The 17,977-nt window shown below is 34.5% G+C and overlaps 1 protein-coding gene across 1 annotated transcript in view; it reads left to right on the top strand.

Annotated features, from left to right (window-relative positions):
• LOC114329586 (laminin subunit alpha) overlaps positions 1-17,977 on the top strand; it is a 192,193-nt gene that overhangs the window by 51,387 nt on the left and 122,829 nt on the right. The window lies entirely within an intron of this gene.

The raw sequence follows: 17,977 nt of genomic DNA, 5'->3' as shown, positions 1-17,977 counted from the left end.
ACCGATCGATTGTTTCCATGCTCTTTCCGCTTTACGCTTTTTTGGTGAGTATGCCGAGTCTACGCTTAATATGTCAATCGTTAATACAGCAAAACTTTATTATTTACATTTATGCCCATTTCGCCGATTCAAGTTTATATAGGCAACCCAAATTGCCCGGCACAAAGTAGTGGGTCAGGATTTAGAATATCGTGCAGCGTACAGTGTTGCAAGTTTTTCAATACATTATGAATTCAAACAACAAACACCAATAGTTTCGATTAGAAATATCTTACTTATTATTTAGAATTTAGATTTAAATTATTATTATACAATATGTGCATCACAACTCAGTTAATAGAAATAGGAATTAAGAGACAAACCTTCATATTCATACGATATTGATTTTGAGAAAGCATATTATTATGTAGGCCCTGTGTTATGATCTGCTTATAAGTTGCCATGCATTTCTGCATGGGCGTCTACCGTATATTGTCTTGTCAGGTGAGATGTTAGATGGTCAATAATGTCAGGATTAAATTATTCTGTTTTTAGAAGCATTGCGATGCATTTCTTAACTATGGATTCCTGTCTATTGGCGAATATTACGCATCCATGACATCTTTTTACATCCTAGCCCTTTGTTACCTCCGAGTACTAGTTGCTGAAACGCGTATCGTTTTCCTCGTATATGTGCCCTAAGTATTTATTCTTCTTACTTTTTACATAATCAAAAAGTCCCTATCCTGGAAGCCCGCTCTGCTCTCATTTCTGACTTTGTCCTTACATGATATTCTAACAATTACCTAACTATTTTTGAAGGGAAATACACAATTTTACTAAAAAAATTTAAGAACAACTTAGAACGGGATTCTATAGCATTCACAAGAAATAATACGAGGAAAATATCAATACCATACAGGGTGTCCCGGAAAATAGTGCGTTCCTTAAAGGTATAGGTAGAAGGCACCATGTAGAACAAAAAACTCTTATAACATTTTTTTCTAAATGCAACCGTTTGACCAAAAAATTAAAATGTATTTTGGTATCCAAATTTAAATCTGACAACTATGTGCGGTACGCAAATTTAAGCATAGACAGTCCCAAGTCCCATGTAAATAGATAGAAGATGATAGTAAACAGATAGTTTTAAAGAATCCTGTTTAGTGTCAATGCCGAAAATGTTTTCGAATAGTGAGTGTATTACCTATTATGTTATTACCTATGAATGGTGTTTGTGAAAGGTTACTTGAAACATCTATTCGGTATATTAATTATTTTCAAGTAAGTACAACTTAGTTATTTCAGTTCACAAGTAAACAAATTACTGAGACATTATCTGGTGTATTTAAGTTCCACTGTAAACTATTAAAACTATGTAATTCAGTTAAAGCCCTCAGCAATATTCAGCATTCAACCCATTTAAACCTTACTAAATACATAATACTAGTTTAGTTAAAAGATGTGTAATTCGTTTAAAATTATGCAATAGGTATTTCAATACATTTCAAAAGAAAATAATTTTAGTAAACAAATAGTAAATACATAAGTATTACCTACTATTAGGTTGGATTATTTTAAATACTGTTAATCACAATCACAAACGAGTTCTTATTATGTTATTATGCCGTAGTGCGTACGATGTTGCCAGTTTATTAAAATTTCCAAACAGTAAAATACAGGTATTAGTCCTGTCGCCAGGGGGGGTACAACGGCCTCGTTAATTCAGATGGACTTACTCAAGTTTTTTTTATGTATTTTGACCCGTAGAACACGAATTTTTTGGGTAACAGTTGATCCGGATGTCGATAAGATTGTTATAGACCAAGAACTTGAGGAATCAAATAACAGCGATTTTTGGCAAAACAAAACAATATTTTGTATTTTTTGGGCCATTTTAAGTAAAAAATATTTCTACAAGTTTTTTCGTAGGATGCACAGTTTTCGAGATAAACGCGGTTGAACTTTAAAAAAATCGAAAAATTGCAATTTTTGAACCCGAATAACTTTTGATTAAAAAATAAAATAGTAAGTCTGCTTACCGCATTTGAAAGTTTAAGTCAAATTATATCGGCTTTGATTATTTGCATTGGTAAAAATTTATTTTTTTATTGTTTAACAAAGCTATAAACACGTAGGGTTTCCCGTGCTTTTACATGCGTTTTAACGCATGTAACGTAGAAATAGTCTTGATTGCACTAGTACCTATTCTACCTACTCGTTCGATTTTAAATGAGAAATCATAGAAACATCACTCACGCACTAGTTGTTTGTAGCTTTGTTTAACAATAACACAATAAATTTTTAGCAATGCAAATAATCAAAACCGACATAATTTGACTTGAACTTTCAAAGGCGCTAAGCAGAATTGCTATTTTATTTTTTAATCAAAAGTTATTCGGGTTTAAAAATTGCAGTTTTGCGATTTTTTGAAAGTTCAACCGCGTTTATCTCGAAAACTATGCATCCTACTAAAAAACTTGTAGAAATATTTTTTGCTTAAAATGACCCAAAAAATACAAAATATTGTTTTGTTTTGCCAAAAATCGCTGTTATTTGATTCCTCAAGTTCTTGGTCTATAACAATCTTATCGACATCCGGATCAACTGTTACCCAAAAAATTCGTGTTCTACGGGTCAAAATACATAAAAAAAACTTGGGTAAGTCCATCTGAATTAACGAGGCCGTTGTACCCCCCCTGGCGACAGGACTATATATGGAAAACAATGTTAACTTTTTTTTGGAAACGGTTAACTTTAGAAAAAAATGGTATAGGCCTTTTTTGTTCCAAATTGTGTATTCTCTCCATACCTTAAAGGAACGCACTATTTTCCGGGACACCCTGTATATAAAAGGACTATCCGAGAAACTTAAAACAATAGGAAATAAATTCAACATTTCAACAACATTCAAAACAACAAACACGTTGAGATCTATTCTATCTAAAACTAAACCTAACAGAGAACAAGAAAGAACAAAAAATTGTATTTATAAAATACCCTGTGAATGCGAACAATTTTATTTAGGTGAAATAGAGAGTGGAGAGCAAGTGGAGAGTGGTTAGAGTTCAGTGGAGAGATTCAAGTATAGTCCTGAAAGAAACAGATAGTAAAAAGAGAAAAATCAAAGAAGCGGCTTTAATTTGTGTCGCAAATTCCTCGGTAGAATGCAGCAGGATGTGGTTACCCATACTAAAAGAGGAAGTCAATAGAAAGAAAATACCAGGATTAGTAAGTCAATAACATATCGAGTTAGTACATATTTTATATATAAGTATTGTTTATATATCTATGTATTATTAATATTATTTATAATTTAAAATAACATATGTACATATTAAGGGCAGAATTTGGTATTAGTTTTGAGAGTAAATTAAAGTGAGACTTAATACTTACGATGTCGGGATAGTATCAAGAGGTTTTTTCCTGGTTTTCCCTCGTGATTTACTATGGAATCCCTAGCGCGGGAATTTTACTGTCACCATTGCATGTTGTTGTCTTTTTAAAGACAGATCACATGTCATGATTTTTTTGTGACGGATATTCTTGAGTTGGGGTTGATTTCATGTAATCGAATGAACTATCTTTCAGAAAAGTCGTCCCAGGAACGCAACTCATAAATATTTTCAATATCATTTTAAAGTCTTCTACTGTAAAATGTATAATAATATATGTCTTAATTGCCGATATAAGTGAGTCAGATTAAATAAATTATTAGAAGAATTTTTGCTATTAAGCAACAACATTTTTGTTTAATTCATCAATATTTGTTATATTGTGACAACGACACCCGATTTGGGCGTCGAAACGTTAATAAAATCAATTTTTTAGTAAAATTTTGTCTTATTTCCCATCAAAAATAATTAATTGCAAAATGCTACAAGAAAGTAGCTTCAGAAGAACATGATATTCTAACCATTCGGCGCAGGCACCACATTTCAAAAACTTCAAGTTTGTTAATGGATCTAGCCTTTAATGTCCATGCTTTCGTTTCGTACAAGAAAACATGTCAAACGTAACACTGTAGCATCCAACTGAATATCTCAGGTTGTAATCCAACTTGCGATCAGTCAGACATTTACGCAGAAATAAGTTTCAAAAAAGCATGTCTGGCTTGTTCTACTACGTATTCTGCTCTTTATTATTTTCAGAGTTTCATATTTCGTTTAGAAGACAACCTAAGTATTTAAGTTGTCTGACTTGTTCAATTTCTTCTCCAGCTACATATATCTTTGCGTTGGGGTAATCGTTTTTGTCTTCTCTAATCTCCATTGATATTTGCCACTATCGCTGTGTCATCGGCATACCTAACGTTGTTAATAAATACGCAGTTTACTTTAATACTCTTATTAGAGTGTGCCACGGCTTTTGCTAAGGTCTTTTCTAGTACGAGTTAAACAACATTGGAGAAAGTATACAATGTTCAATTACCTCCTTTTTTTGCTGTCTGGTTCTAATACAGATTGGCGATAATTTTTATATTCTTGGCATCCAATCCCAACTCTTGTAGGTATTTTATAATTATTACTTGTTTTCTCATAATCTATGAAACAGATAAAAACATCCTTTCTTTGATTTAAACAATTCTGTATTGTTTGCATGCTAAAGATCGCCTCTCTCATGCCAAGTCCATTTTTGAAACAAAACTAACTCCAGCCACTGATTTTTTCATATTTCTTAAATAACCCTCTGTGTAGTTTTCTCAAGAGAACTTTTTAAAAAGTGACTCATTAGGCTTAGGCCCGGCGCAAATTGAACCTAAGCGAGACAACCTGCACCGGCGAACTGCGTAGACAGTTCTGCGCATGCTACTATCAGTTCATTTGTTCGCAGGTCTCGCTTGGGAACGTTTGTCATCTGTGTACAGTTTTCTTGGGCCGTGGGACGCGTGACTCACCGCCAGATGTTTATTTTTACTTGTTTTTGTTTACGAGATGGACTTATCTGAAATGAATACGGATGGTACCTAAGTACAATTTATTATGATAAATAAAAATATTAGCATAGTCAACACCCCGAGTGAAAACTGCGTTGTCATTGTCATTAAATTCTGATAACTTTTGGTAGACTAAATAAGCGGCGATACGAAATTAATAATCAAAGTTATGCCTTTACAAAAACACATTATTAGAAAAATAAGGTGAAAAATTATTCATGTTACTTAAAACCGTGATCGATAAAAATATCGTATTACCCTCAAATTCAGCTTGTCGGCATATTACATTTTTGTTTATTATATATTACATTTTTTATGCTTAAAAATTATAAACGAAATATGCAGATAGTGTTATTTTTTATGACCGATCAGTAGCGGAGGGATTAGGAATTATGACCTGCAGTAATTGTAAATGATTGCGATCCTGCAGTAATTGCAAATGATTGTAATCCGAGCAGTAAATTGAGGAATATGAGTTATGACCGAGCAGTAGGGGAGAGATTATTTTAAATATGTAGGTATTATGTGCAGAAATAAAATACTCAGTGTAAGATATCTTTTTATGCACCCGCTTATGATTAAATTCTATGTTTTCGAAAGTCATACCGCTACGACTACTAGGGACGTGCAAGTACGGAAATACCGATTTTAAGTTGCCTACTCAATTCAGTACAAGCATCAGATACATTAGTATTTTGTAATCAGTATTTGTACCCAGTACCACTGGGAAACGGTATCAAACGTGACCCGTCAAAATAGCCTGGTCAAAACAGCCCCGTCAAAATAGCCCGGACACAAAATAGCCTCGACAAAATAGCCCGCAAACAAAATAGCCCCGACAAAATAGATCACACACAAAATAGCCCCGGTCAAAATAGCCCCGGCTAAAAGAGCCTCTTAGAAAACACCTCCAATAAAAAGTTTTACCTTTTAACGGAGTACTATTTATTTTAAATTACTATTCTAATTGGGAAAAAAGCCACAATTTATATTAATATATATTAATATATACAAATATTAATAAATTAAACAAAAATGTTGCTGCTCAGTAAAAAAATTCTTCTAATAATTTAATTTAATCTGACTCATTCATATCAGCAAATTCAGACGTACAGTATGGTGCAAATGGAAGGAATAAATTCGTTATTTCGTAAACCCGCGACGTTAAGAGTAAACAGTAGCGATCAACAGGTAGCAATAAAATATAACTTCGGGAGATAGTATCATAAACTTTGGCAACATTTGTAATCTTTGACATTATGTAAGATTAATATTATTGACAATTTAACTCATAGGCGCGCTAAATGGAAGTAACCGAAAACAATTTTGTTATTAGTAAATAAATATTTATAAAAATAAACCCAAATGGGTGAAAATTTTATGTTAACATAAGTATTTGTACGAAAAAATAATAATAAATAATAATTTCATTGTGAAGCGAAACGAGAGCAGTCGTATTTTATTTAGTTCAACAACTAAAATTCGGGCTACCGTTATCGGTTCACAACGAAATGATGGCATGAATGCCGTGGCGGTATCTGCTAAAGACGAACGAAAGTTTTACTTCTAATATTAACAATATCAAAAATAAAATAAAACTTAGAACTAGTCTTCTGGTTAAACCAACCGTGGCTTGTGGCTTCTAAAATTTGCAAGCCAACGAATTGCCGGAGCTAAGAAGGCCGAGGGAAATCTACCAGGTTAAGTCGTACTTCATGGAATGATTATTTATTATTTTGATTAGTTCTACTCGTAATCTGAGTATTCGGAACTAAGCTTTGTTGGAATTTTACCGTGCTGGACAGGCGGGAAGTGAGATGCAGCCTGATAGATTTTCCTCGGCATTGTTAGCTCCTGCACTTTTTATAAAAATACACTTTCTTCAATTTTTCTATCCGATGCCTAGATTTTGTGTCATTTTGGAACTACTAATGAATTAAAAAATTTTAGTAGTTCCAAAATTACACAAAATCTAGGCATCGGATAAAAAAGTTTATTTGAAGAAATTGTATTTTTTTGTTCTTCTTAATGGCGGTACAGGCTCGTTTTTTTAATATTGTATTTAATTACAGAGTAATTTCCACATATTAATATATTTTTAAAATTGGGCCCTGTACCGCCATTCTTTATTTTATTACGGATACGTGTGCCAAATATCTCGAAAAAATATTCAAAATTACAGCCGCAATCTTGGAACGCGTTTTTGCTACCTGTTGATCGCTACTGTATCACCTTTAGCAAAAATAAATTTTTTCGGGTTCAAAAATTGCAATTTTTCGATTTTAGGTTCAACCGCGTTTATCTCGAAAACTATGCATCCTACGAAAAAACTTGTCAGAACAGTTTTTCCTTAGAATGACCCAAAAAATACAAAAAAAAAATGTTTTGTTTTGCGAGAAATCGCTGTTATGTAATTCCTCAAGTTCTTTGTTTATAACAATCTTATCGACATCCGGATCAACTGTTACCCAACAAATTCGTGTTCTACGGGTCAAGATACATAAAAAAAAATCTTGGGTAAGACCATCTGAATAAAGGAGGCCGTTGTACCCCCTTGGCGACAGGACTATAAATATCTACCTAAAAAAAGGCATTTGTACTGTAGTCAGGATTTCTGTACCTAAACATAGATCTATTACGAATTTCATTTTCATTGGAAACAACTTTTCACACTTTTTTTATGTATGACAACAGTAGATTACTTCTCATAGGTACTTGTGGTGGCTCCAATTTCGATGTTCTCATAATTTTGGCACGGCTTTTAATGGACTTTTTGTTGGAATTATTCGCTTTATTTGTCGTTTGATTAACTTTTCCTATTTCGTTAAACTATTGATAATATGTTAAAAATAAAATATCCTCCTAAATCTTTATACTCGCATTAGAATTTGAAATGTTTTTACGTAAAATATACTTACCTACCTACATAGAACTGAAGTAAAACACAATTAACAACCATCTATTATTTCAAACAGGCCAACAACTTATACAACAACAACAAAAATATAATAAATAACTATCAATAAACACTATTTTCCTATGAAACAACTATAACGAATTCTTAAATTAACACACTACTGCACTGGACTGATATCAATAAAGATGACAGAACAAATTAGAGAAAATCTGACGCAGGTTTGTCAAAATGACACTGATAATTTCTCTATGTTGCCTAATTAGTTATTTAGTTATAATATGTTCGATTTCTTGTTAGAAATAAAAAATTTTAGTAGTTCCAAGATTACACAAAATCTAGGCATGCGATAAAAAAGTTTATTTGAAGAAAGTTTATTATTTTTTTCTTCTTAATGGCGGTACAGGCTCCTTTTTTCAATATTTTATTTAGTTATAGAGTAATTTCCACGTACTAACATATTTCTAAAATTGGGCTCTGTACCGCCATTCTTTATTATATTACGAATATGTGTGCCAAATATCTCGACAAAATATTCAAAATTAGAGCCGCAATATTGGAACGCGTTTGCTGCTACCTGTTGCTCGCTACTGTAGCCTCTTAAGGAAAAATTCTGAAATAGATCGATTTTTATTTTTAGGCTCATTTGAAAGATTATTTAATTCTCTATTTAGTAATATAAACAATTACATAATTATTTATATAAGGTGTCCAAAAACTTTTTTTAATTTAAATTATTTGACAAAAAGAAAGAATGTATTTAATTTAATTTAAAATGCATTTTACTGTTGCCGGAAAACAGAAAATAGTAGATTATACCACGAGTCAATAATGATGGCTATTATTCCCGAGGAATATTTACGAACCGAGCCGCGTTAGCGGCGAGGGAGTAACATTCCGAGGGAATGAGAGCCATTATTGCGAGTAGTATACTCTACTTTATCTACGACAAATTAATTAATTTAAGATTTTTAATGAACAACTTTATTTGTTAAAAACATTAAAATTAGTAATAGTACAATTAATATGTATATTTACCTTATGTAAAAGATAAATTTCATCAGGAGCTTTGTCAATAAATTTCCTAATTTGCTCTGGGGTTAGAGTGGAAGACTTTTTTGCTTGAAATCCTTCCGATTTTCTCTTTAGAAACGCTCTTAGTTTGCCGTATTTTTCCAGATCAACGTCATGGTTTATTCTCAACATAGATTTAATCATTGAATAGAATGACCATAATGAAGACGGTTTATATTTTGCACTTAATTCAGCGAAATAGGCCAGCAGAACATTTTCGGAAAATGATTTCGCGTTGTTTCGAACACGCCATTCGTTGAAGGTTGCGTACGTTTTATTATAAATGGATTTCGATGTTTCAGGTATTAAGGTAGATGCTGTTGCTGTAGCTAGTTCTACAATTTCTGGTGGTGTACAATTAAAAGATTCTTCATTTTCGTCCATCTCAACACAAACTGTCAAATATACTATTCGTTTGACAGCAGGGCCGGACTGGCTCCTAAAAAAGGCGCCAACCCAAATCCTAAAAAAGGCGCCAACCTAATCTCTAAACAAAGGCGCTAGACCCCCCTTCTTTACATCAAACTTTTTTCAAATCCTAGCGCATGTAAAGTAAATAAGTAAATATTACTTGTGATTTATAATCACAAGTAAAACAAATTTGAAAGGTTCGAGCTTCTTTTTAAGCTGAATTGATTCATCCTTTTCCTTTTTCTTTTGACTTGTCAAATTTAGCTTCGTTAGGCATTTCAATACGTCACAAAACCTATGTTTTAAAGCACTGACTGCATCTAACCTCCCAGCCCAGCGAGTAGGATTTAAGGATTTTAACGTCTCTTTTTTGTTACTTTCATTTTGTTGTGTTGACTGTAACTCTTCCCATCGAACAATACTGTGACCAAAAAAGCAATAGACACTTTGTATTGTGTCAAAAAAATTACAAATTTCTCTGTTGTCTTCGACAGCGTCTTTTACAACTAAATTCAGGTTATGTGCTGCACAATGTACAAAGTACGCATTTGGAGCTTTGTCTTTTATTCGACGTTGCACACCATTGTACACTCCACTCATAACGGCAGCTCCGTCATATCCTTGACCTCGACATTTGCTTAGATCCAAGCCCTTTGAATTTATTGTCTTAAGTATTTCATCTGCTAACCCTTCCGCTGTTTGGTCTTTAACTTCTATAAAAGAAAAGAAAACTTCACATATTTCCAGCTTTGTAGGTTTCACCAATTCACTTTTTTCAATTTTTACGTATCTGTAAACTTCACTCAACTGGCCCACTTTAGCTATATCTTGGGTAGTATCAAAAATAACAGAAAAAAACGAAGCATTGTGTATCTCGTTCAAAATGGTTTTCCTGAGATGGGAGGCCAAAAGCTCTATAAGTTCATTTTGAATAGTGGGACTTAAATAATTAGTTTCCCCTTGAGGCCGCATTAAAATCTTTTCTAAAATCGGGTCATACTTTGAAAGCAATTCAATAATGGAGAGGAAATTTCCCTTGTTGCTGCTTTCCAAGTTTTCTCTGTGCCCTCGAAATGCTAAATTACATTTTACTAGAGTCAGAGTTACATTCAAGATTCTTTCAATCACCTTACGCCAAAATTTTCTTTTATCTTCACTTTGTTTGTTAATAGTATCTACAACAGTTCTATTTCTTGACCACTGTTCATACACCATGCAGGCTTGAGAATGCACTTTTGACCCTTCATGACTAGCTATGCGTTCCGAAATGTGTTTCCGTACTTTTGTAACCAAATAAACGCTAAAACACGCACACACAGACTACAGCAGAGACAGGAGTGTTAACGAACTGATTACTGACTACGTACTGAGAACAATAGACACAAGGTCATTCGCTCTTCGCCGCTAGGGCTGCGATCCCCTCCCCACCCACTACCTGCCAGGCAGCCACTCGCCACAAATTAAAAATTCTGCAAGTTCTTATAAACAAAAAATAATTTACAATTTCGCCGGTAAAGCTTTTTTACGACACATTCGACGATTAAAAATAAGATTTTTGCCGTTTTGTGCCATGTTTTTACGTTCTGAGCAGGCAAACAGTCACACTAATTGCGTACTTAATTACGTATTTGCGACGAAGTTGATGGGATCCTTGAAGAGCAATGGAAAAATCCCAGAAAATTTAGTAAGTAATACCGGGAAAATAGTAATAGATATTTTGTTTAAAAGAACATTCTGAACACGTACGTATATTTAGTTTTTCAAAATTCGAGAAGTACATAAACTAGACAATGACCGTCCTTTTTTCCCAGGAGTTTCGCGGGGGCCCTTACCTCGGGTGGCCCCGGGGCACTGCCCCGGTGGCCCCGGTGGATTCCTACGCCACGTGATTTTTTTTAAATTTAATTTTAATTTAAATTCGTAAAGTAATTTCCTATTTTTGTTGGGAATAGTAAATTATATTAAGATACCCTAAAAATATAGCTTCAGTTTCCCAGTATCCCTTTAACTCCATTGCATTTATTGGTGCTCTCTGGAGACTCCAAACAAATTTTTGAAAAGTTTGAGTAATTTTTCAACCGCTTCTACAGAGGAATTTACTGGTTCAAAAACATTTAACAAAAATCATGATTGGTGTTCAATAGAAGTCACTTTTTGAAATTTTTCAAATTTTTAGAGCGCTATGAAACTCCATATAATAGAAGAGTAAACCTCGATAAAAAATCCGCAACCACACGGTGTCAGACGATCCACGCCTGAGTGGTGAATGACCTAGGTCAGACGGCAGCAAACGGAGCCCTCGGAGAACTGACGAAACCCTTTGAAATTCAAGCCTTAGCGTGGGCAAGGGCGCACTGCTTCGCCGGACAGTATAATTCTCCCCTACTCGTGGGAACTATATGGATAAGTATTTAATCACGTAGGAAAAAATAAAACAAAACGAAGGAACAATTGAGCGAGTCACCAGTGGTGATGCAGCTGGAACAAGCTATGAAGGAGATGATAATATGGTGTTCATAAGTAGTGAAGGGGACAAATGGTAAGTACTCAGCTAAGAAGAAAAGAGGAAGGAGCAGACTTCGGAAAAAGAGGATATGTTGAAATAATTCCGGTCAGGGACCTGAAAAAGACGGATCATTCAGCGGAGGCAACCTTGCAAGGGAGCTGAAAGGATCATTATTGAAACTAATGTTCGACCATACAAATGCGAAAGTCAAAATCAAGAACGAGGTAAAAACCTTAAAAGAGTCACCGAAGACATGGAGGGCACTTTCAGAGAAGTCGCCCCACACAGAAGAGAAGTCGCCTATGTGTCCATACAGAAGAAGAGTTCTTCCCCCAATAACTTGTGAAAGAAAGAGAAAAATGATCTCAACGGTCCTGAACTCAGGGGAAAGAGGCTTTGAACAAATTAACACACTATAAAGTCGAGTTGGAAGATGATCACTTTACTCTACGGCCGCCAAACCGGGAAGAGGAAATAAGCCTGCAGGCGACTTAGTAGTGGTCTTGGAACCTGGACTTTTAGGTGAGGGGGAAGGTCCCACGACCTGATCAGGAAAAGCCGAAATTGGTTGTATGTACAGGAGATACATACAGACCAGGAGAGATAGCTCCAACTTAAATATATGATCACAATTACAAGGTAGAGTCAGAAAAAAGAGAACCGGGGAAATCGTCAGAATATTTTTATGGTCCCTGTAGAGAAAGGGGTGACGGAAATGGAAAGGGGCAAGACACTACTGGCAATTATTTCTAAATTGAGGGAAGACATGGAGACACTGGATACTAGAGAGGCGTCCCTAAGAGTATAGAGGAGGCTACAGAGGTAGGAACCTCAGGAAGCTCCTGGAAGTCGTCTTTATGGGTATGGACCTTCACCTCGCGCTGGAGGAGTATGAACGTAGTGACGCAGAAGGTGATCGTGAAGGGAAGTGGAAAATCCTGAGCAGAGTAATCCTCAAGCTAAACTAAAGTAGTGCATACACGAGGAAGAGTCAAATTGGCGTCAAAAGCGCTAAGAAGACTAGGAACGGGACCTAAACCTCGAAGTGGCATGGAAAGAACAGGCCGAGCGTCTAAAGAAGACAATCGTGGCCCGCACGGAGGGAAACGTAATAGAGAACGTCCGGGACTGTCAGGACCAGGAGGACATATTTGATATAGACAGGGATATCACAAAGGAAAAAATCCTGAGACAGGTTCGAAGGTATACCGGCAGCAGAAAATCTCACACATCAAACCTACGTTCGGAGAGAAGTAATAGTGAATCCTTTCTGGACATCTCGCTGGTTTCAACGTCACTTCTAAATACGGTCATAATTTGGACTGTTTTTGAAGAAGAATCGCTCAGTTTGCATAAGTATGTGAGTTTTGAACTAACGAGCAAAAGGAAGAAACAGGAAGATGGGGATATTGATCTAAAGAGGTTTTTAAATGAGGAGGTTTTTTAGAAGGATGCTTTCGGCTTGATTGGTCAGAGATGCGAGGATGTGAGTAACATAAACCGTGCTATTTTGTTGTATAGTCGGCTAAAAGCTCAGCGAAATTCGCTAAAAATTTAAACCGAATATAACAAAATTCAGTTTGGCAACATTGTGTGAATACCAAGTCCTCTGATATCAACAAAACCGTAATTTAGTCCAGACAAATTAATATATTTTTTTACCAACAAATATGAGATATTTTAACCAAATAGCGTTTCAAAAATGATGTGTATAATAATTTTGAATTCGGTTTCGCTAATGAAATTGGGAAATGAAATTTTTGTCCTTAAAAGTAGAAAAAAAGTTAAATTTCTCTTGCTTAATAATTTACTCTTTAATAATTTTAACTGTTCTAATATGCAAATTGACTACTAACGATTAATGGGATGTTACAATATCGGCAAGCTCTTATTTTTAAAGGCGGCGTATCGAATTTCTTAAACATTTATACCAAACATTGAAATGGCCACTTTTTGCACATTCTGACAAAGTTGCGTTTCTACTATGCCCACTGGCTTCATTGTGTAGGATTGTAGGGCGCACCAATCCTATATGTATAATGTAGTTTATGGAGCGTAGAAGACTCCACTCAGATTTTAGGCCAATTGTGAGATGTAACACTCTTATATTGTAATAGAAAGAGCGGATATTGATACATACGAAAGGCGCCTGAATCGTAAAATTGGTCTTCGAGGGCGCCGCGCGTCGCATCTAAGCTATTTGATTATGTATTATCTAATACCTGATACAAGGTTACAAGTTGTATTTTGTTGTACCCACTGGCTTCATTACTTAGGATTCTGGGGCACAACAATCCTATATGTATAATGTAGTTAGGGAGCGCAGAAAACTACACATATCTATTATAGGTCAATTGTGGGATGTAACACTGTTTGTATCAAGTATCAGATAATTAAATGGCTTAGATTCGACGCGCAGCTCCCTCGAAGATCATTTTTATAAGTAGTTAATATAAACAGCGGAAATTGATACCTACGAAAGGCGCCCATCACGTAAAAATTATCTCCGAGGGCGCTGCGCGTCGTATCTAAGTTATTTATTATAACAGAAACAGCGGAAATTGATACCTACGAAAGGCGTCCAAATCGTAGGAATGGTCTTCGAGGGCGCCTATGTATTATAATAAAAACAGCGAATATTGATACATACGAAAAGTGCCCGAATCGTAAAAATGGTCTTCGAGGGCACCTCGCGTCTGTGCTATTTGATTATCTGATACCTGATACAAATTATATTTTGTTGTACCCACTGGCTTTATTATGTAGGTTTCTGTAGCAGTTTCTGTTTCTTCATTAAGTAAAAACAGTTTTTAGGTGAATTTTGCCGCCTAATATTTGTGTAAAGATTAAAAAAAAATTCAGCGTTTATTTTTTTTAATGGATAGACACCAACGGAGGCAAAAGGCGCACCGGCCCGCGGGCCGGTGGGCCGGCGGCCCAGTCCGGGCCTGTTTGACAGTGACACTTTTTGAGGTTGATTATTTTGTTTCCGTGGTGAATTTTGTGATTGTTGTGCCAGAGGGATTAATAGCTATTAATCCCGCATTATTAATCCCTAAGGGATTATTATATGGCATTATATTGCAAACACCACAAGTATAATACATATATTATGTATCAGTCGTAGATAAAAATGTTTATATCATAAATAAAAATTGATTTTCGCTTAAATTAAATGTTCAAACTTCCAAGAGGCAGAGAAGACAGGACTCGAGTTCTCTGAAAATACCATTTTTATTTTTTAATGTGGTTAAGATAAACATCAGAATAGAGGATAATTACCATTAATAAGGCTAATAATTTAATTTGCTCCTCGCATAGCAATGGCTTCGTGCCAAAAAAGGCAGGAACCGTTTGCGATGCTACTTCGAAAATCGTAAAATTAAAGCAATTGAGGCAGGACTTACAAAAAAATGTAGAAATATATCCGCAATGTGTAGGTAATACTGCTTGCAAATTGAAGCAAGTTACTATGAGTTTATTATTTTTTGTGTAGGCTTTGTAATATCTTTTGCTTTTTCTTCTCGGCTTCTTTCTTTACTACGAAAGTGACGTGTGTATTGTTCTTGGCGTTTGTATTTTTCTTCTTGATTGCATTGTTTATACACCTCATAAATTGCTCCTCGCATAGCAATGGCTTCGTGCCAAAAAAAGCAGGAACCGTTTGCGATGCTACTTCAAAAATCGTAAAATTAAAGCAATTGAGGCAGGACTTACAAAAAAATGTAGAAATATCTCCACAATGTGCAGGTAATACTGCTTGCAAATCGAAGCAAGTTACTATGAGTTTATTATTTTTTATGTAGGCTTTGTAATATCTTTTGCTTTTTCTTCTCGGCTTCTTTCTTTACTACGAAAGTGACGTGTGTATTGTTCTTGGCCTTTGTATTTTTCTTTTTGATTGCATTGTTTATACACCTCATAAGTTGCGCACAGATCTTTCGTCGGTTTAAAAAAAGAGATATTACATTCTGTGTTAAAAAATGTTTCATATGTACATCTTTTGACAGATGGCAACTGCTTTTCTTTTCGTTACTCTTTGTAGTATCTATACATCTGAGCTAAGGTTAATGATCCATCAAGATCAATTCTCTACGAGTTTGAGCTCTTAAATAGTGAGACTCTACGCGCTCAAAGCTATTTATGTGTTTTCTTACGACGGTTTCCTTAAGTTTCTCGTCTATAGTTGTGCGTTTTTGATGATTTCCTCTATTATCTTTCTGAACGATGTTATAATCTTTTGACTTAGCCCAACTTGTTCGAATAAATCGATCTCTAATATTAAGGGTATTCATAAAAATATTTTGCATACTCTTCTCCTTAATTTGTTTATAGTTAAATAAAAACATAAATTGTTTGTCCTATTACTTCCTTCTACAACTCTCCCATACTTCGGAATATTGTGCAAACGTTTCTGTAAAAGACCCCTAGAACTCGCAACATGTTGCGGTATTACATTTAAACATATTATATTCTCCGTGAAATATCCATACATGATACAGTTACGGCGCTACAAACTACGTTTTTGAAGTTACGTCACTAATGTTCTCAGCAAGCGATGTGTATTCTCGATATTTTCAGATTTTAAATCCCTTGTAACTCGAAAACTGTTAACTTCTCAGAAAAATGAGAAGATATCTTTTTTGTTTAGAAGGAGCCAAAAAACCTAAAAAATTACAGGGCAAAATAGGAGATTGTTGAAATAGAGCCTGCCGCATTGGCATTAAAATCGGATGGACGCGCATAATTAACAATTAAAAAACAACAGTATAAATTGAAGATAGACCCGATTACTACTCAGAATTTCAAAAATGAATGTTTAAACTTCACTTTAAGGACTTGCCAACCTTAAATATAATAATTTAAATAAGAGTTTTTACGCCTCGAAAATGTGTATTTTCGCATTTTTCAGATTTTAATTCATCTCTAACTCGAAAAACTATCAACTTTTGAGAAAAATGACAAGATATCTTTCTTGCTTAGAATGACCCAAAAAACAAGAAAAAATATTTTCCTGGACAAAAAATGGTGAATTTGTTTAGAAACATTTTTTAAACAATTTCTGTCCAAAAATTTCGCCGGCACCCTTCTGATTTATTTAAAGGGGACATTTTTGAATAGTAATCCGCAAAGAAACCAAATCAGAATTTTGTTCAGACGGGAGCGGCTTCACAACATAGACTAATTACATATTATGTTTCTCTGTAACTAAATATTCCAGTTTGTCAGGCATTCATCTTATCTCACACTGAAAGATTGTAATAAAATTTTACGACCTCTTCCATTCACTGTCGACAAATCATGTAAAAATGTATTGCATTGCACAAATTTTGTTTATACACATAAACCTTTTAACACATTGACGGACAGTGCGTCAAAAGTATAATCAAGTGTTGTGACACTATTATGAATTTTGCAAAGTAGAATAGGGAAATTGATAAATTTGTTTTAGCGCTTATAGTTTATGGAAACAATATGTTTTTTGTAAACATGTGGACGACGACCATGGATGTAGTATCATATTTCATATGCATCTGTAGATGTAATAATAGGATTTTGTTTTAAATTCAGCAAAAATGTTTATTCAGCAAAAATATTCCCATGAGATCTTTTTGCGTTAACCAGTTTCATGAGATACCGCAGAATAAGATCCAAAATGTTACAATAAAGATATTAAAAATGACTGTTAACAGAAAAAAATACTCACAACTATTTCACTAACACCAAAACTAGTTCGTCTCTGTCTTGCTAAGACAACCGTCGATTTATTGCATTTCGATTTAATGTCCATGATTCAGCTCCATAGTAAAGCATGTACATAACATTTAATTAGCCTTATTCTGAGGGCCAGTATCAGATCTTTGCTGCATAAAATCTTTTTTATTTTCACGAAGTTGGCACGTGCTTTTTCAATTCTCTTTCTTGTTTCTGCAGTCTAATCGTTATTTTCTGTGATTATCGTTCCCAAGTAAGTATATTTTTTTACGTTTTAAGTATATTTTTTTACTCTCTCAGACTGCTGGCCGCCTACCGTTAATATTTCATTTGTATTGTTGTTCTTGCCATTTTTCATAAATTTGGATTTTTTGATGTTAAGAGAGAGTCCGTATTCTCCACTACATATATCTTAATATTTTGTTCATTATTCTTTCTAAGT

The sequence above is a fragment of the Diabrotica virgifera genome, chromosome 5 (genome assembly GCF_917563875.1).
Source record: "Diabrotica virgifera virgifera chromosome 5, PGI_DIABVI_V3a".
NCBI classification, from domain to species: domain Eukaryota; kingdom Metazoa; phylum Arthropoda; class Insecta; order Coleoptera; family Chrysomelidae; genus Diabrotica; species Diabrotica virgifera.
Note: the sequence above shows the minus strand (reverse complement) of the source record. Positions and strands in the feature narration are given on the sequence as shown.